Raw genomic sequence first — 21,370 nt, forward strand, 5'->3', positions numbered from 1 at the left:
TGGGTTCCTCTGGTGTTGTAATTTCTGGCCAGGTATTCACCACCACTAAATATTTCTTCAAACCCAGAAACTTTCTGAATCGCCATTAAATCACAGATTCTAGAGATATAGACCCATTCAATTTCTTTCACTTCTTTCTTCGAGTATTTATGTGTCTCTCCATGTATACCTTTAACCACACAGACACTATTTGCACACTACGTATGTGTATTGTAGACCTTTAATGTTCAAAGAAGTTTATCATTGATTTCAAATGTTGTTTCCAAGGGATATGCATCTTGCTAGGGATATGTGCATGTATACACACTGAGGTATAAATGAGTAAACGAACCATAGAATGGTTTGGGTTGGAAGGGACCTCTAAAGGTCATCTAGTCCAATCCCTTTGCAATGAGCAGGGACATCTTCAACTAGATCAGGTTACTCAGAGCCCCATCCAACCTAACCTGGAATGTTTCCAGGAATAGGTCATCTACTTCTCTGTGCAACCTGTGCCAGTGTCTCACCGCCGTCATCATAAAAACAAACAAACAAAAAACCCAAAACAAAACCCAAAACAAATCAAAACAAACCCCACCCTTTCACACTTACATCTAGTCCAACATCTAGTCAATATCAGTTTACTTAGGGGTATATATATGCACACAATAAACATCTGAGACCGTCTGTAGTTAGCTATAGGACTCAGCACTGTCCCCTTTCCCCACAGTGCTTAAGGGTCTAAATGAACTTCATCCAGCCTTTTAAAGCGACTTTTCTTACCTTACTGCCAGCAAAACCAGCCCAACCTCGGGCAGCTGCTTTGACACAGACGTTAATTTTCACTTGCAGCTGTGGCAATTAGAAAGTGTACTTAATAGAGTGTCATGTTAATTGTTGCAGAGTTAACCAATTTCTCCATTTAATTGTCAATTGATTAACCTATTGAAATGGTAAGTGACTCAGTTTCCTTCCAGAACAAACAGCAGCCACATATTGTAGCTTCATCCAGCTGGAGGGGGTACTCTCTGATTTGCTCAGTCTCAATGTGATGGTATTTTTCTACACCTCCCTGAGCTTTTAATTAGATGAGCCAATTTTACATGTATTTGTCTGCTGGAAAGGTTATCTGTGCTGGAGCTGACCTGCAGAGACAAGGTTGAGCCTAGCAGTCTTAATAGAAAAGGATTTCAGCTATGACTGCTGTACTTGATTGCATTGTAATGGTAATTAACTTGAGACTTTGCCTCCCTCAATGTTTTTTTGTAGCTTTAACTATGCAATGAGATGTTTCCTCTGTCATATATATGCACTTATTAAGCTCTCATTGGATTCTAATATGCATGCAAATAGTCAGGAGTTTCTTAAGGCTAATACTACACTATGTAGATTGTAGTACCATTAAGTCACTACAAAGATGTAGCCTGCAGCAAACTTAGAAGTTGTTTCTTTTTTTTCCTTTCTCTCCGAATGTATGTGAAGGGTTGATTTTGCATTTTTGTGCCTTCCCCCCCCACAACCTAAAGGGGGAAGAATTCTCTTTCCATCCTTTTGCTCCTTTTTATCTGAAGGATTCTGCACACGAGAACCTGCTTGGACAACTTCTCCTTCCCCGGCGAGCCTAAAAAAAATCTGCTTGTGTTTTAAAGGGAAGATCCTGATGTCCTTAATTCAGGTTTTTCAAGTTGGTTTGTAATCCATCCCCGTTCCTGCCCCTTCCTCTGAGCGGCTCGTTTGAAGGCCCTCGGTATCTCCTGCGTTTCTGCATGTTCTTTTACAGTACAGCGCTGTCATTTAATTACGAGACAATCCCCCACAACTGAGCAAGCATTTTCATCATTGATAATGTTGGTAGCAGGCAACTGAGACAAAATGATTACAAACCTATGTTGCGCTCAATAGTCCTTTAGAGGATTTCTCTCTTAATAGTCCTGCCTCATTCATGTTTGGTTCAGTACATTTGTTCTTAAAAAAGAAAAAAAAAAAAAAAAGCAAAAAAAAAAAAAAAAAAAAGGCATAGATTAGAAGAGTTTCAGGGTAGGTTAATAACTCAACTGAAAATGGCTGCTTGCATTGTCAAAGCCCGTTCCTGCAGTTGCCTGGTGCTTTCTTCAGTTCTTCCACACTGCAGCTTTGGCCCAGTTGGTAAACAGCTTAAGTCCAGACATCTTTTCATTCTCCACGCAGAGGATTGAAATCAAAATGCATATAAGTGGCGACTGACTGGCGCTGGCCTGACAATAGCCTGTAACATTATGCAAGGGTATTTACATAGGAATAAGGCCTCGGTAAAGAAGACAGGGGCAATTAATGACTAGGGCCACACATATAAGGAAAGTTTGTCCAATCTTTTCTTCAATAAAGATCTTTTGTAAAGTGCTATGGAAACTCATGGAGGCCCCCAAACAGACTTAGGAGAGGGACTTTTGTGGTAGCCCTTTTAATTTTTGTTAATTTTTTTTTTTTTGGTTGATGATTTTTTCCTCCCTAAACTTTCAGTTAAAAGGGCCAAATTTTGTAGTGGTGAAATGTAGCTATTGTGTCCATTTGAATTTTTACTATTGTGACTTTTTTTCTTTTTGTTCCTTTTTTTTTTCCTTCTTCCCCCCACAGGAATAATTTTTTTGTGTGTGGCTTTTTTCCTAGGAAAACACATGGAATAAAGAAATAAAGTGAATTATGTGCCTCAGCTGGGCAGGGTGGTGCAGGCAAAGGGTTTGGAGGAGACCTGTCACAGCACTTGACTCCTCCTGCTAGCACGGGTTTAGAATTTAAGCTAATTTGTAAGTATTTAGGACCTGATTCTGATCTCTCCTACACCCCAGCAGTTCTGTTAGGGCTGTCATAGTGCTTCCTGGCAGATGGAAAATAGGCCACTCAGCCTTCCAAATTCAGCTTTTTCCTTCATTTTGTCCTGGTGAATTTAGGCATGAGTGATTTTGACGAATAGAGAAAGCCTCGCACCCTAGCTCTGGGTTGTGATGCCGAAGGCAGAACACCAGCAGCAGCAGGTCTTGCAGAGACATAGCCCAGGGCAGAATTTAACCCCACGACTCCATCCTGCCAGATGGGATGCTCTCCTTGGGGCTGGCAGGCACAAATAATGCCTACTTTTCTGCTCAAAATCTGTAACTAAATTTTAAAGGCATAGACTAAAACTACCACGCATCTCCCCGGGGACGATCAGCTCACATCCCCCCAGGGCAAGGACCGCACAAAAGGGTCACATCTGATGACACCTCCTACACCTGCTGGGAATGAGTTTGCACATCTTGACACACTATGGACACACCACTTTGGGTCTGAAGCCCTTGCCACCATGATGGTGCTCCTGAGACCTTCTTCCTTGCGTACATTCCTTTGGTGTCTCCTTTTCCTTCTACAGAAATTTAAGCCACTGTCTCTAAGTTTCACCTGGAAGTGTTGAAGAACATGTTTTCTGTGGGCTGCCATGACACATCTGTTGATGTCAGCTGGAATACCACCCACCAGCTGAGCAATTTTAATTTCAGGTTTATCCTTCCATGTTTAGAGACTTTGCTCTTACTCTAATGACTGAAGAGGGCTCCTTGGTTTTGCTTGATGCTGTAACTGTTTTGACACTACTCTGCAAGCTGCAAGTCTCTATCTTGAAAGCAGAATGGGGATCCTACTGCTCAACACAATGGATGTGTTCAGGAAGTCAGTTCTTTGGCAGGTGTGAATGAGGAAAGACCCACAGATTTCTTTGCAGCTCCAGCAACCTTTGCACCATTTCGTAGAATCATAGAATCATGAAGGGAGGAAAAGACCTCTAAGATCATCATGTCCAGCTGTCAATCTAACACCACCATGACCACTAAACCATGTCCCAAAGTGCCAAGTCTACACTATTTTTAAACACCTCCAGGGATGGGAAAATCCACAACCTCCCTGGGCAGCCTCTTCCAATGGTTGACCACTCCTTCAGTAAAGGAATCACGATCCAGTGCTGAATCCTCTTCCTCTTAGACAGAGATTTTTGTAACAGAATGTGACTAAAGAAGAGAGAAGTGCATTTCCCAGGATACCCTGTCATACCAATTATTTTCTTCCAAATAATTTAAAAAATCATCTCTCCTGTGAAAATGAATTCCTAAAATACTTACTGGACATGGGAGAAGAGGAAATAAATGTTAATAGCACAAATGCATGGTTCCTATGAAAGAAGTGTGCACAGAGCAGAGAATGTGTTTCTGCTGCCTGGAAAGCTGCAGAAATCAATGTTTCATTCAAGGCTATTGATCAGTACTAAATTAATTAGACTTCAAGGCTTATGGCAGTTGATAAGACAACTTGTTAATTTAGTCAATGATAGTGTTTTCCCTAAAGCAGTAAATACCCTCTTTCTCAGAAAAGACATTTCTAGCACTTGCTACTCAACTTTATTTTATTCCCCCCTCTTTTATTAAAAAGAAAGAAAAAATCACTTTACATTTAAATTAAGATAAGAATTGGAGGGGGAGATACTTCTATTTACCCCTATTTTCCTTCTTTTCCTCTAACATTGGAGCAGGCTGTTGATAACATCTGATGTAATTTAATAGGACAGCAACATAACATTTAGCTTCTTTGACCCTGGCCCATTGATGGCAATGTTCATTTGGAGAAGTTGGTGAGGAGAGAGGAGGGAGAAAACCCACTTACTTAATTTGGCGGAGCTTTTAAAATGGCAAATCCAGAGCTTTTGCATACCAGGCAAGAGGGATGCTCATGGCTACTGACAAAGGCACGGACGCTGCTGGTCCTGTGAGCAGTAAATGAGATGAAGGTATCCCAGAATACCCTGGACATGGGGCCGCACTTCCTGCTGGCTGGGAAGGACAAAAGGGACAAAACTGATGGAGTGCCAGGGTCCTACCACCAGCTCTTGGAGGCACCAGTCTGCTACCAGCAGCACTCCAACCCTCAGAGAATGCTAATAAGCCACTGAAGAGCTCAGCTTTCCTGCCATAATTCTATAGTGCTGTTGAGGACCCCATAGTGTTCACTAAATAAAGACAACTAATTGAGAATTTTTTGCACATTTTGCTCAGTGGACTTGTTGTTCAGGAGGTTGGTTGGGGAGAATGTCCCCTACTGACAACAGGGCCTGATTGTTTTGGCAGCCGCCGGGTTAGCGCCATTTCCCGTGTCTGAGGCTGACTTTCGAAGTATGACAAAAATGTTTAATTTTGAAATGTTTTGATTATTATTATTTTTTTTTAATTATGTGCCTGAGAATTATTTGGGCTTCACGGAGAATAAGTCATCAGGTGTTTGCTCAAAGAAGCAAAATTGAAAGAAAAATTATTGTTGGCAGACTTTCTCAGAAGAAAACCTTTGGTCTTTCTGTCTCTTTCTCCTTGCCCTCTCTTTTCCCCTGCTCTGCTTTTTGTTGGTGTTTTTTTTTATTATTATTATTTTTACTGTATTTTCTATAGTGAGGCCTACATTTTTGTGTCTGCAGGTGACACTTTGATTGAAACTAAAATTAATAAATCAGCTGAAAAGCTCACACCTACAGCTCACAGCAGGGCCTTGAAAACACGTTTATAAAGGGAGCTTTATGCCCTTGTGTAAAGAAGGAATAAATTACAGAAGCACTTGTTGCCCTTGGACTCGATTTTGCTTTGCAGGCTGGTATCTTATTTTTGGAGCTTATTGTTAATCAACAGGTTCCTTGTAGGTTTAGCAGGTGACTTTGCTATTAATCTCGTATTTGACCACTATAGCATATTAATGAGGTAGGCTTCTGGATGTGGTTATGTCCCCAGACCAAGGAATTAGTTTAAAAGGTGCACTCTTTACTCAATTGCTCACAGTTAATGATGCTGCAGCCCAAATGCAAAGTAGCATTTTCTAAGGCTTGTGTAGCATTAAGAGTGTTTTACTAACATTATGTTCCTCACTGTGCTTTTCTTCTGTTGTATACTTATTTCTTCTCCATGGAGGGCTATTATCAGGCTTACTGGTCCTTCCTTTTCTTTGTATTTTTGGGGGCTTTCTTCATTTTCTTCTACCCCCCTAGCAAAATAAAGAAATTATATATAAATGGCAAAAATGATATCCTTTCTTATTAATGTGCACCTTGGTTTTAATTAAACAATTCCAGAGTGCTTTGGAGGTACTACTGGATTTAAATGAAACACCCGGCTCAACATTTCTCTTCAAAACTAGCTTAATAAATATCATTATAAAGTGCAGGAATTCAACCAGCTTCATTTCACCTTGTATTTTGGGTCTGATTTAAGCTTGGAGTGAGGATACCTATAGGGGTACTTTAAGAACATAAAGAACAGCCAAGGATTTAAGACTTAAATTTGTAATTACAAGGATCTGCCGAAATACATAATATTATGAGCCAGGCTACAAAACACCCCGGTGGAAACAACAGCTTTGTTGTAATACAGTAATTTCCACATTCCAAGGAATGTGCTCTGCCATAGATGGTTATTATTGGCATTTCCTTTCATAACTTTCAGACGTGCAGTCTACCTCCCAAACAGATACATTTCCCTATTTAAATTAGCACTGTCAGGTTTTATGCCTGCAGATTCCCAGCATTTTTTATATATAAATTATATTTTCTTAACAAGAACTCTTACATGCAACAGCATATTCATGTCAGGTTAGATGTCAGCCTTGAGTTTTAGACTGAACCGTGAAATATCTGTCTTTTGTGGATTAAGGTCAAAGTTATCACATTACTTTAGCTTGGTATTTTGGTATTCCTCTTCTTGTTCCTCTTTTAATTGGGATTATCTTTTTTTTGCTTTAAAAAATAAAAATAGAAGAAACAAAATCTGCTAGAGGAGTACATGTAAGAGCAAAGAAACTTAAGTTATTAGTAATACACTTACCATGGGTAGCAAGGGTTAGGTGCTGGCCCCCTCCCCTCTCACAAAATAGCCAGTGGAAGGAGATGTACAGCCCATACTCAAAACCACGTTCAAATTTCTACCCATGTTTTCAGAAATTAAAGTCAATTTAATCTGCAGTCATCACAGGGTGCTCAGTTGGAGCCTCTGCCAGATGCTGGGGGCTCAGCTGAGCCAGGCAAGATGGCCTGAAATGATGCACTGCACTGAAGCATCCCTACAGTGAGCAAGACAACCCTGGTCTTGGGAGGACAACCTGTAGGGGAAACATGAAATTCATCTGCAGACCTTGCATCACCCTGGCCTTGGAGCACATGCAACGAAGGGTCATGGTGAAACACCCAGAAACACGTTCACAAGTTAGGATCTGACCCACGGTTCTCCCAGCACTGAACATGTCCACCTGATGCCCATAACCCTACATTTCCCCACACATTTCCAGACAGCCATAACTCAGCCAGTTGGCTTTTAAAAACCAAAATGAGCTCTTCCCTCTTTCTCAGGTCAACAAATTCTCTAATTCCACTTAGAATAAATAAATAAATAAATAAATAAATCACATAGAAAGGTGTTTTTCAGCTCCCAGAACACAGATGGCAATTAGCACTGACTTCAGGTTATTACTTTTTTCTTTTTCTTTTTCTTTTTTTTTTTTTTTTAAAGAACCACCATGTAAATGGTTTTGTTGGATTTATTTTTTTTTTCAGAGTTTTTGTCTTGTGGTCTTGTTTGTCAGGGTTCAAGGAAGAGTGAATTTTTACTGCATAGGCACAAACCCCTATAAATCAGGGTTCGTTGTTAAAACACTAGCAAACCCTTCACTGAAGTGGTGTTAGCAGGGGCTGCTCTACAGCAGATTTCTAAGGAGGAATAGTTAAAGCAACACGGTTTGGGAGCCCTTCCCATCCCCAGCCCCCATCTCCCCCCAACTACTTACAGCACAAGGAGGTTTGAGCTTATTTTGTCTTTTCACAACTTAGCAAGATCAGACACATTTCTGCAATGCATATGCAGATTTTACCTCTTGTTACTTTCTCTAATGAGCTTTCACTTAATCAATTTGACAGTAGCCTTTCTTCCTTTTTGCTTCGTATCCACTAGGAAAGTATTCAGGAAAAAGTGTTAACAGTTTCAAGGGGTATTAGCAAAATGAAATGGTGGCACAGCCAAATTTAGGAAGATGGCAAGAGCGTCTTGCAAAAAGAAGAAAAAAAGAAATAAAAGAAGTTAAAACAGGGAATGTGGATTTAACAAGAATGTTTGTCTAGGAAATGAGCTGGGCTGCAGATGCTACCTTTATTTCCCTGCAGATGATTTTAAAATAATGCTAATAATGGGGAGATAAACACTGATTTTAGGTAATTATCTGGGTTATGGAAACAATCACTTTCCTTGATAATATGGAACCTTCTGAAAATAAAAATATCCTCTTTAATAAGCTATTGAACTCCAGCTACCACTAGTCAACCAGGATGGTGGTGCTGGAAGCCTCAGTGACCTGCAGAGCCATGGGAAGGTATCTGCAGATCTGTATCAATCCTTCATGCCCAGGTTATCAAAAACAGCTATGTATTTCATTCCTGCTGCAGAGAGGGGAGAGTGGGAGGATGCAGAAGCCCCTGTGAGGACCAGGCATTGGTATTTTCAGTTATACAAATGATCAGAGTAAGGGTGAACTCTAGGAAATGACAAGGAGTAATGATGCTCCAATAGATCTGGTTCCCAATGGATGTCCATAGATAATGTTTGATAGTTCATTGTACTCAATGTAACTATTTAGTTGTGGAGTTGAGTGAACACTGTTGTGACTTGGGACCCCCAGGAGGGAGCAGAGGTGCCCTGAGCTGATGTGGCCTTGACTTGCAAGGAGATACTGCATTCCAGTGCCCAACCAGCCAAGCCATGCTTGCACCTTCTCTTAATTTATAGGCTCTGCCAACACTTAAGAGAGAACACCTTCCCTTCTGGGGAGGGTGTCTGGGACCCTTCCCCAAGAACTGCCAGCTCTAATTGCATCTTTCCTTTAAGGGTCTCATTGGGCAGGGAGAAACCAGGGCACACTTGATTTCATAGTATCTTCAGGAATTTGACCACTAAAATGTACATGCAGAAACAGAAGTCAATGCTCTGCACGGTATGAAAAGCAAAAGCATGCAAGGGAATTATCCCCAAAGTGGAGGTGTTGCATCTTTCTGAGTCATTGCTTATGCAGTCAATGTCATCACTAAGCTGTGTCTCCTCTGAGAACATCACTGAGGCATTAAGTTCACAATATCAAAGTGGCAAAGGACTGCTGACATCCTTACTGACAGCAAGCTTGAAGCTTTAGTTGGGGCTTTTGTGAGATATGTAGGAAAAAAAGCATAGTATTGCCAAGTCTCCTTTGAACTCAATATAACAAAAGACATGGACCTGCTGGAGCAGATACCACTAAAGGTATCTGAGGGATGAAACCCCTTTTCTGTGAGAACAGGCCAAGGGAGTTGAGGTTGTTCTGCCTGTAGAAGAGAAAACTCCAGCAAGACCTTGCTGTGGCCTTACAGTACTTAAAGGGAGCCTGTATGAAAGATGAGGACAGACTTTTCAGCAGGGAATGTTGCAAAAAGACAAGGGGTGATGGGTTCAAACTGAAAGTGGGGAGATTTAGTCTAGATAGAGGGAAGAAAGTTTTTGCAGTGAGGGTGGTGAAATACTGGCATAGGTCACCCAGAGAGGTGGTAGATGCCCTGTCCCTGGAAGCATTCCGAGTCAGGTTGCAATGGGCTCTGAGCAACCTGATCTAGTTGAAGATGTCCCTGTTGACTGCAGAGGGGTTGGACTAGATGACCTTTAAAGGTCCCTTCTAACCCCAAATGCTCTATAATTCTAAAATTTACAGTAGGTTTGTGCTACTCTTTCCAGGGAATTGAGCCTCATGGAAAGTCCTTTGCTAAACAGAGCCACACTTATGTGAGATGGTTATTAATTGGCATCAGTTTATGGCTGTGGCTGGGGATGTGCCTAAGGATGTGGGGAACATGAGCTCCTAGAATCCTTTCCTCACTTGAAAATAGAGAAAATAACATTTTCCTGCCTAGCTGAGATATGAAAATACATGTGGAAACAGTGAGGTGGTCACAGAAATAGGTGCCCCAGACATTTCATTTGAAATGACCAAAAGGTTGTTTCTGTGGGATGTGGTCATCTCCACGTTTGAAAACAGCAACATTTCTAAAGGAAAGTGCAGGCCATCCTCTCCCTCTAACCGATGTTCTGCTTCCTTTCTAAAATAGATTCCTCCTTGCCCTCCCAAAGCACAAAAGGACCATTTTTCCACTCAGCACTGACCAGCTCCATCTTGAGACACACCCAGACTTGTAAAACAAGAGTTTCCCCACTGGTAGACCAAGCTTCTATACCCAGAGAACTGGTATGAAAACGTGGCTGTCATTAGTTGACACTGAATCTAGTTTTCAGCATCATTGCCTACAAACTGAAGGATTATGTCCCAATAAATGCTCCAAGCATCTGCTTCAGTAAGCGGGACACTAATGGCATTGCCTTTACATATTTTGAGGTTATTTTGCCCAGTTATAAATTAAGAGTTACATTCAGACAACGTTTGCTCATCAGGAGAAACAACTCAGCATCGAGGAACCTTGCAGGTCTGCAGAGCAAAGGGAGACACAGACCCAGAGAGGTTTTAGCTGGGCTTTGCTTTCCTGGTACTGTTTGCCTCCCAAAAGAGGGGACCATGCCACGCTGGAGCCAAAGAATGTGCTCCAGCACGGCTTTTCCAAAATCACTCTTTTCAAATATTTTATTCCTATCTTTTTTTTTTAAGCTGGGGTCAAAAACCTTTAAATCAGAGGCAATTTTGTTTTCCTAGCTGTCAGCAATATTTTGGCTATTTTAAGAATGTAGGACAGGGTTAAGGATTAGTACCAGCATTTCTTTTCTGTGTATCAGAGCTGCTTAGCAGTAATTAATTAGGACATTGGGTTTTGTACTCTTGGTTCAGGTCATTTGCCTATGAGCAGCTCAAGCCTTTTACAAAGGCACGCTGCATATGTTTCTGGGTACCTTTTTGAGAGAAGATTTAAATTGGCCAGATGAATAATACTTTGCTACAAGTGTTTTGCCCTAGGCAAAAAAGGTTTTCTTCATATTATCATCGCCCGGAGCTGGAATCCTCAAGATTGATGTGACTGGTGTTACACTGTCACATGGCAATGATGTAAGAACAGGAGCTCTCTGTGTCAGACAAATCTGGATTTAGGGGAATTATAGCAGATGTTGCAAAATGGCAACAGTTTAGCAAGTTCCTTTCATCCCGCGGTTGGGAGGCAGGTCCACAAAGTACACCCAGACAGAGAAGAATGTTATCTTTGATCCCTTTCACTCCAGGGCAAGGAGGCTCCACCCCATGAGAGATGCAGTGAGGCTAGGGAAAAAAAAAAAAAAAAAAAAAAAAAGAATGACATAAATTTACAGTAGGCTGTTTATATAGCAATATGGAAATAGGCCATTATTTATTCATACTGTTTGCCCAAAGATGTATAAAAGATTTTTATCGGGGAGTAGCACGTATTGTGCGCTGTAAACAGATTAGAGCACTCGATATGAAGATTAATGGCATGGAAAAACATTTGGAAATGTGTGCCCAGTACAATTACAAGAAGAACTTGTAAGCTTCTCTCCACCACACATATGTGGATGGTGGCACAGGAGTAGCCTCATGCTGAGGAAGGAATGGAATTGCCTGTGATACAGTGATGGAAAATAAAAAGTTATACATTATGGGGTATCACATCAATGTTATCCACTATTAAGGATATTTTATTAATGAAGAAAACTGGAAATGTCTCTATTCATCTGCTTCTTTTTCTTCTGGGCAAAACCAATGTAGAAACTAAACACACAGTGACCATGTGACAGACCCTGTGTATGACAGTAAAGCACCACCTGCAGTGAACAAAACATGCCAGGGTAGGACAAATGGTAGTTCTTCTCATGAGTTTAAATCTGACTATAATTTGGTCAGAATTTGCAGGATTTTTCTTCAATTGGTCAATTCGTTGAAAAAATAACATAAATTTGGCAACAGGTACACATAAAAACCCCAACAATAACAAAAACCCATCATCCCAGCCTTTGATTAGATTTGAATAACAAACCCTATTACCACCTGACAGTAGCAGAGACTCAGAGATGTCTGGCACAGACAGACACAGCTGCTTGTGTTGCACTGATGGAGCACAACACCCTCACCCAAGGTCCTCATGGCCACAGTCTCATCACTCAAAACCACTTTACCCCAGGCATCCATGGCAGTTATACTGAGTTCCCACCCTGAGAGGAGATGAACTGGAGATGCACATACACAATAACAACTGTGGTTTGTTTCGAGGTGACCCTTGCCTGAGCATGCAACGTTGATAATTAAGAGTAGAAGCCCATCTGGATTCAGCTCAGGAAAGTACTTAAAGGCATGCTTAGATTTAAATTTTGGAGTCATGACACTGCATTTGAGGTCACACGCAAGCTTAAAATCTGCCCATCCTTTCATGCCTGCCTGAATTGAGTCTAGACCTGCTTGTGGTTCACCATGTTTGATCCATACAGAAGTCAGTGATGGAGAAGACAGTGTCAGCCTTTGATGCATTTTTTCCAGGAGTGTTTGCAGTCATCTGGGTCCCCTCCAAATGAGATGTGTGACAGGACCAAGGTCTAAAGGCAAATATTGTGTCTATAACCCACATTTGTGACCTTTCAATACCATCTTAGGGAAAGCAGCCCCAAGTAGTTCTCCAAGGAGAACGAAAAGGCCCTTCACCATCTCCATGGCCATTTTGGATGCCCCAAACCAAGAAAGACCTGCATCAGCCAAGCCAAAGTGATCTCAGCACTTTCTTTTTATTGTCTCTGCACACTGGGGTGTCTCCTATCCTGGTCCTGCAGATCAAGGTGGAGTTTGCAAAGCTAAGTCACAACTTTTGTCACCCCAGAGGAAATATCTGCCCTTGTTTACCCATCAAACTGCTTGTGCAGGCACTTCTGCTCATAGAGAGCACCATAGAGCCAATGCCTGCAGCTTCTGGTCCATGCAAGCAGTAAGCCTGTTTGGGAGGAGATCCTTGGAGTGACCTTGCAACACAGTATTGATCACTCTGTGTCTTCTACATCCTCTAGTAGAACCAAAACTGTACAAATGAAAGGACACAATGAACATTTCACCAAGCACAAGAGAGATCAGCTCAGAAAAAGCCATTGGGGAGATATTGATTAAAGCAGATCAACGGCACAATCCCAGCAAGACTGAAAAAATGCTACCAGAAACACAACACTCATAGCACAACACTGGTTGCCCAACTTAGGGTCTCAGCCTTGTGATCTGGGAATCAGAGGTGTTACAAGGAAAACATGGGATCAGCACAGATTCCCATTCAAGATGCCTAATCTTGTCTACACTCAAAATGGTACTGGCTAAAATTGGTTTTCAATTGATTTAAGTTCACTGGCACAAAGCCTTGTGTAGACATTCTTAAATGGCTTTAAAAATGGCTTATCAATTTAGCTTAAGACACTTAGTAGCTAAACTAAGCTAAATAGGCATAAGCCAGGTTTAAATTGATTTATGATGTCCACAAAGAGTTTTGCACTGGTTTAACTAAATTGCTTTAAAAACACACCACCACTTTAGCCTTCAAAAGTGAGTGCCTATGAGTGTAAGGATTTAGGGTAAATGTCTTTAAAAGTGCCTAAATATCTGAGGAGCTTATGCCCCTTTCCCCAAACAGACTTAGTCTTTTCAAAACCAGAAAATGTCCATTGTAAATTCTACTCTATATAACTAAAAATATTTTTTTTAAAAAGAAGAAGAAAAAAAAAAGAAGGAAAATGGCCAAATTCCCCAGGGAGTAAATTTAGGAGGTATCCCATTTTACATCAGCTGGAGGAAAGCCAAGCTCTGCCTCAGATTTTTAAAGGGAAAGCAAAATTGTCTGAAATTTCATATTTCAGAGGGGTTGTTGTATTTTTTTTTCTGCTAGATTTATTTTTCAAAATTACCCTCCTTAGGTGTAGCAGTGAAGTATGATATACATACACTGAAATATTCACATCACCACATTCACAACATCCCTGCACACTGCAGTAATTCAGGCTTTTACGCTGACATGCATAGACGCAGTTTGGAAAATATTTCGAGTGATGGTAGCCACATCTGTTGTTTTGTGTCTTAATGATTTGTAGTTAGCCAACATAATAGAAAGCAGGCAGAGCTTTGTAATATTGGCTTGCTTGACATGAGCCCATCTTAGTCAAAATGTTTATTCTGCGGCGTGCCCGGCAGCTCTGGAAATTCCTGTATCTATATGTATTTGCGTGTTTTGCTTGACTAGGCACAAATTATGCTCTCAACTGGAAATATCACAAGTGTAAATAATTTGGGGATGTAAGTGTCTGAGTGAAACTCATGTAAAAGCTATTTGTTTTATGGATTTTGATCTCCAAAGTTTAAAATATGAGCAAACTTTTCATTAAGGGTTTTGCCATTTGTTTGAACACTCCTGTAGTAATTGGAAATGCAACAATTGTTTAAAAGTGGCATTGTCAATGAAAAGATTTAGTGAGGGATGAAGAAATTTCTTGAACCTAAAGACATAATCTGGTGATCCAATTCTCCCCACTGTGTCCATTCCCGTGAAACTCCATTTACTTTCTCCTATCCGTCAGCAGCTCCCCCGCATCCCACCTAGCCAATCCTCTAGGTTTCCCACATTGTTTCCCCTTTTGTCTTTTCAGTCCAAACAGAAGAACAACAGACAAGGTTTCGAAGGGCAGGGAGCATCAGGGGCTGGAAGAGAATGGCTAAGATGAGGGTCAGAGTCCTAGCCCTACTGCCAACAGTTACTAGGGTTTGTGCTGCCTGGCTGGGCAGTGTTCAAAGACTTTGCTGGGCTTTGTTCCACTGTGTAGGGATTAGGCCTGGCGGTCTGAGAATTTGCCTTCTAATTAAAAAGGATAAAAGATAGAAGTAGCATTAGACTAAAACATAGCAGTGATACTTCACAGGCTTTTTCTTTTTTTTTTAGTCACAAGACAACACACGAAGTTGTCAGGTTGTTTTATTTCTTTTGTTTTCTGTGCCTATGAAAAAAAAAAAAACAACCCTAAGAAGGATGGGGAGGAGGAAAAGTTTTGAAACTCTTCCCAGCTGTTCCATATGGTAAATGAAGGCTGAATTTCTGTGTGCACTATGATGATTTTGCTTGCTGACTATTGCATTTATTGACGAGGATTACACCAGCTCCCTATCACATCCTTTTAATGCTGTACCAAAAGGTGAGGGAATTCCCCACATCATCCTCTCTGGCTGAAGCAGTCTACAAGAAACCTGAATATTTCTCCTTGCACAACCTCCGTTTTTCTTTTTTTTTGTTTTCCCCCTTGTGCTTAGCCATCTTTAGGGACATTCAAAAGCAGCCACAAACCCTCCCCTCAAATTAACCGGGACATATTATTTTACCCATGCAATGTAAAAAATGCCAGAGGCTGCATGCAGATAGCCATTGCTTGTAGCATTGCTTTAATTATGCTTTAAAAAATCCTGTGTTTCGAGCAGGAAGGGGAGGCCAAATCCCTGCAAGCTGTTACTCGTGTGAGTAATCCTGTCTCCTGCAAAAGCCTTATTCAGGGCAGCCGCCAAGATCCAGCCCCACGCAGGACAGTGAGGACGGGCGTAAATTCAGGGTCTGCCAGCCCAACAAGGGCTGTTGGAAGAAATCCCTGCCATTTACAACTTGATCTGCCTTTAAAAACATCCTCTGAAGCCATACCCGGGGCAGGGGGAGAGCAGTGGTGTTTCAGGGCAGCTCTGCCGGCTTCCCAGGATGACCGCTTTTACCCTAAGAGAGAAGCTGAGGTGAGCAGTTGCATAAGGGCTGATGATGAGATTATATTAATTACTTTGCAGAAAAGGGGGGGCGGGGGGGGGGGGAAGAAAGGGAAAAAAAAAAAAAAAAAAAAGAGGGGGTAGGAGTTTGGTGGAAGACCTGGGAAGCTTTCAAAACCTCTGAGCTCGGGTTGCAAGCAAGGATAAAGGAATGCCCTTTTGTTCCCACACATCTCCTGTTACGTCACGATGAGCCCAATTTCTTCTGAATTCTGGCTGACTTTGCACATAGTAAATAATTTGGAAGAGACGACAGACCAGGCGAAAATTATTCACAGCAGAGAGTCATGGCACTTCATCACGCAGGATCTTAATGGGGAAGCATTTCTCACAGGAAAGCATTTTCATTCGTTAACATTTTTGCACAAGTTTTCTTTCCTCCAAGCCAGTAAAGATCATATTTGTCCTGTGCCATAACATGAGAAGAAAGGAGAAGACCTATGAGCATTACTTGGGCAAAAATGTTGCTATCTTTAACAAAAATAAGCACTGTTAGGCTGCTGCGAGTCAGCTCGAAAGCAATACTAATGTGGCAAATTATCCCATTGATTTTAGGCAGGGTTCTTCATTGATTTTTGCTTTAAAAAAATGGTGGTATGATACAGCCCATGGTGGCTAACTTCTTAATGTAAGTGTGTTTGTGAGAGGTTAGAAATAGACTTCTGCTCCTGCCCTTCTGCTGAGTTTTAAGGACATGGAAATTTAATAAAACCTATGTGCCGCTTTCTGGATATCAGCGTTTCAAATGAGACCTGCTCTTCTTTGGTGGATTTAGAAGCAAATAGATTCAACATCCCTGCAGGACAATATTCCCAATTCCCTCCAGGCCTGCAGTCAGCTCCTTTCTGCCTCCATCCCAGTGAGCCAGGTGCAGGATCAGGCCATGCTTTGGTGCTGTGAACCCTCTTGTATTGATTTATATCATTCCAGAAAGGCCGAAGCAAAGGCAAAGTTACCTCCTCCCATTTTGTATTCCAGAGGACTGGTGATAACCAGGAGGAAATTTCCAGTTTGCCCCATGATGGGAGTTACTCAGAAGAGCCCCTCTTGCTTTTTTGGCTGGTTTTGCTGTAAGGAGCAGGGATGAAATCCCCTCGGAGGAGCATTGCTCAGCTGCTGCACATCCAGACCTCCCCACACCTCCTCCTCCTCCAGCACTGTTCCTTCTGTGGGGCTCATCCTGTTTCCATAACGCAAACTGGAGGAAGGATTTTATCATCCATTACACATGGGGAAGGAAAGAAAAATTGCAGGGAATACCATTTTTTAAAATGCAGAATCTAGGAAGAAATAAAACAAATCTATTTCCATGGTGTATTAGAAGCACTTAGCATAAGCTAGGTCATCTTGAACACCCCAAGAGAGGTACACGGGCAAGCGCTATTTCCCTCTTACTCTTCATTGACTCACTGAAGGAAGGATATGGTCTGTGAGGGCTTTATATTTGAAAGAACGTTCCTAACATTTGCATTACCGTCACCAAAAATATTTTTAAAGGCCAAACGAATATTCATTTATATTTATTTGCTTAATCTAATGATCTATTGTGATTCTCCCTTTCATCTATTCTTCCCTTGATGAGTGTGTGGCACTCCCATTAAGATTAATAGCGGTTTCACATGCACAGTCAGGGGAGATTAGACCCCTGCCCCGGCCTCCTGCCAGCCCCATGTATGTCTTTGGATTCAAGCTCCGAACCCTCACTGATGTCAGTGAAAGCACCATGTGTACAAAAAGGCCCAATCCTGCCTGGGGCTGAACCAGCCCAGGCATTTAGGAGCAGCAGGGCACAGCATCTCCCCAAACGCATTTATTATGCCGTAAAGTCTGGGTCTGTCTGAGAAGCATATGTTTCTGTGGGGTCACTGTTTCTGTGAGCACAAATGGGGGATTTTTATGACAGACCAGTCTAGAATAGCATATGGGGACCAGTGCAGGGTGCACTGGAACCATTTTCTAGCAAAATGAAGCCCACAAACCTGCCGCTGAGCATGCACCTTATCATCCTCTTACGCAAAGTTAACTCCTTGCATCAAAATTACATTGTGTGACCATTTTGATTCCTCTTGGGCATGCAACATGAAATACCTCTGCCGTCAGACTGGCCCAGAGACACATTCGAACCACCCAGGTTTAAAAATTGGGTATAGAATATAGGATGCTTCCTTACTAGGAGGGGTGTGCTCCATGGGAGCCCTTCAGCAGGATTTGGAGTGTGGCCTTTCTTCCAGTAGTGTAAGAACTACTTCTGTTGCAAGCTGGGCTTCTAGCCTTGCAAATTTATGGTTTGGAGGAGCAAAAAAAAAATAAATCTTTTGAACAATCATGGTGCAGAAAGCTGCTCACAGGTACAAGGGTTTGCAGCACCTGAGCAGATGGAGTTTATGCTGTATGTGGGGCCTGATGCAAGAAAACATTTTTCTGTCACTGCCTGATGAATTTGTATCATCTTTTCATTTGCAGCAGTTTACCAATATCCCCTACGACATCCCCATCCTGACCTTGTCAGATTAAGTGTGCCAGCTGCCTCAATCCTTGTACCAGGGAAGATTTTTTTTCCCTCCTATTTCCATGGTATTTCTGGGAAGAGGAAAAGAAGGATTTATCAATTGCCAACACAGAAGCTGATCTACAGCCTCCATGTGTGACTTTCTGAAAATTACTTGTACAGCTTTTTGCCTCAGTTTCCCCAGGCATATCATGTTGGTGGGATGACACCTCTGGCTTTGCAGCAGCAGGTGCTGCATAAGTGAAGCATTTATAAAGCTTTTTGAGGCTGACAGGCATAAAGAGCATTTATGATTATGTTTGTCAGGCTACTTCCCATCTTCATCCATATTCACTAATAGCAATACTTATTATTACTAATCTTTACAACCTCAAAGAGCTGGAAAACATGAAGATCCAGCCCCAGCAATGTGACCCAAGTCAGGCATAAAGAGTAAGGAAGAGCCAGAAAGTGAGCAGGAGTCAGAGGCTAGCAAGGAAACCGCTACACCATCTGTCCTCTCGGCTTGCTCAAAAGACATTTGACAATTAGAGTAGAACTGAGTATATGACATTGTTTTCCTGCATTGTATTCAGGCTTCCTTCTCCCTTGTTGTAATGACCTCATTATTGATTTGTGGGGCTTCCACTTAGAGCTTCTGCAGCTTTCATTAGAATGCATGCATGCTATAAATGTTATATTTATGTCATGCTCCTTAGATCACAACATCCATCACACATTATCATGTACTGGATAATCATATCCCGATAATATTTGCAGGTATATTTACATGTAAATATTTTGATAACTCCTGTTTAAATATAACTGTGGCTGTTTACAATATCAGGCACTTAATCTATTTGATTGATTAGATAGGTATGAGCAAATGATAAATATGTATATTTATCAAGTGACTCCTTGAACATTTGTGTAGCAGTATCTCTTCTTTTGGATTTTCTAGCAAGTAACAACAATAATTTTAAAAGGTATGTAATCACTGCAATGTAGGGTCATGGCTCAGGAGATGTTTTAATCAGAGAAAATAATCTGTAGAATTTCAGCTATTTCAGTAAATGCTTATAATGTATATTTTAATCTCTCCAAGATCATCATCCTCATTCTAAGTACAAGTTCCTAAAAAGCCTGTGTTGTGATTTGCTTTTATTTTCGTTTTTGGCTTAAGCAATAGGCTTGAAAGTGGCAGCTCTGAAAACAGATTTCTTTATCCAGAAGCCAGTTTGGAGAGCATCCACACAGGCTGCTATTCTAAGGCACCATTTCGAAGACTGACATCTCTATGATGGCATATGAGATGTAATTTAGTCTCTGTGTTAATTTAGCCCAGGGTCTCTCCTGAACAGAGAAGGCCGGCCGTGCCAAATTGTGTTAAACTAGGGATGGTGCTTTTGTGATATGGACAACTGTCTACCAGGGATTGAGCTGAGACCACCAAACTACTTTCATTTAGATTCTCAATTTAGTCTTGAACCAAGGTCAGAAGGTAAATAGCCAGGGCTTTATCTTTCCAGCCAAGTCCCTGGTAGAGGGTCTCTTTGAAGTGGAGTGTGATCACTGGCAGTTTCAGAACTAATGTCCAAGACAGTGATGTATAATACATTTGTTTCCATTTTACATCTGCTGGTATGATTGCAGGTTAATTTAAGTATGCTCTCCCTACAAAGCAGTGTTTCTACTCAGCTGTAGTCTTAAAAACAAATCTGAAATTAACTCAAGATGCCCTGTTGACACCACCCCCTCCCCAGAGCATATACGTTGGGGTTTTTTCCCACTGATTTGAATGCTCTTATTCAAGTCAATAGCATAATTCACATTGACTTCAGCGCAAGGAAGGCACTTTGAAGATGGCTGGTGTTTGTGGCTGGTGGTCAGAGGGAAGGAGATTTCCATTCAAAATGACATTTTCTGCCATGACACATCAAGATACATCCGTAGTGGTATTTGGTGGCAGATACCACTATGTAGGCAGGCTCCATGCTCACCATTCAAGCCAGTCAAGACATAAACAGGAGCACATTTGTGATCATCTGGCAATACTAATTAAAGTACTCCCATGACTTTCCTTCTGTTCCACCCTATTTATTTGTACCAAACATATTGAATTTTTGTTAAGGATCTGGATTCAAACCCCTGAATATTCCTGAAAGGTTTACTCCCAGATCTGGTCCCTAACCTATTTATATCATTGCCTGAAAAATAACAGTCCCATTCCTGTGTGTGGCACAGCAAATAGTTTGATGCAAGAAGATGGCCATCAAATATCGTATTTTTTCCAACCACAGTCTAAAAATCACATAGATTAATTCCCCTTTCCCTTTGTAAGCCATGATGCACTTGACACAGACACCCAACCATCCTTCTTCTGATGTCCATTTGCACCATTGCTACATCTGGCCCCAGAAGGCCTTTAGAAAAGAACAAACAACATTGCTGTGTTGCACCTCAAAACTGAGGGACAAGGGAACCTTCAATACACTTCCCTGAAACCACAAAAATATATATGGCTATCTTTCATGCTGATAAAAACCTCTCAGAGAGATCTACCCCACAGTGGCATGTTCTAGCCAGAGCTAATTTGATGCTGGCAGTGGTAACACATTCACTGCCATGTGTCTGCACACCTCTCACTTTGGCTTGGTTCTTCACATCAACATCCCCAGGTGCAGGATCAGGTCTTGCATGAAAAGGAAAAGGAATTGCTACTGTTTTGCCTTTAGTATTTATGTTTTGCTGTGAAGGGCTGATACAGAAGTGGATTTGTATCAAAATATCCTTTTTAATCAAAGCTTTTAATTGAACACACCTGAAAAATCTTTCTTTGTGTGCCACAATTTCTTGATTAAAATAGAGCCAGGCTTTACCTGACTATGTCTGAAGTTTTATGGCTAGCCAAGAAGCAGAATAGAAAGAAAATAAAACCCTGAAAACTCCAACTACTATGCCTAGGCACAGATATATGCCATGCAACAAAATCTATCCCCTGCATCCACGTACTGACAGGCAATTTTGGATATCACATGGCATTTTGCAGCATTTAAGCACATTAAGCTGAATTTCCCTTAATTATAGTGG

The 21,370-nt window shown here is 41.4% G+C and overlaps 1 long non-coding RNA gene across 1 annotated transcript in view; it reads right to left on the reverse strand.

The window, feature by feature from the left end:
* Positions 1–21,370, reverse strand: part of LOC137446422 (uncharacterized) — a 115,053-nt gene that overhangs the window by 57,650 nt on the left and 36,033 nt on the right. The window lies entirely within an intron of this gene.

This window comes from Melanerpes formicivorus, unplaced genomic scaffold (genome assembly GCF_026170545.1).
Source record: "Melanerpes formicivorus ecotype bairdi unplaced genomic scaffold, bMelFor1.0.p_v2 SCAF_17, whole genome shotgun sequence".
NCBI classification, from domain to species: domain Eukaryota; kingdom Metazoa; phylum Chordata; class Aves; order Piciformes; family Picidae; genus Melanerpes; species Melanerpes formicivorus.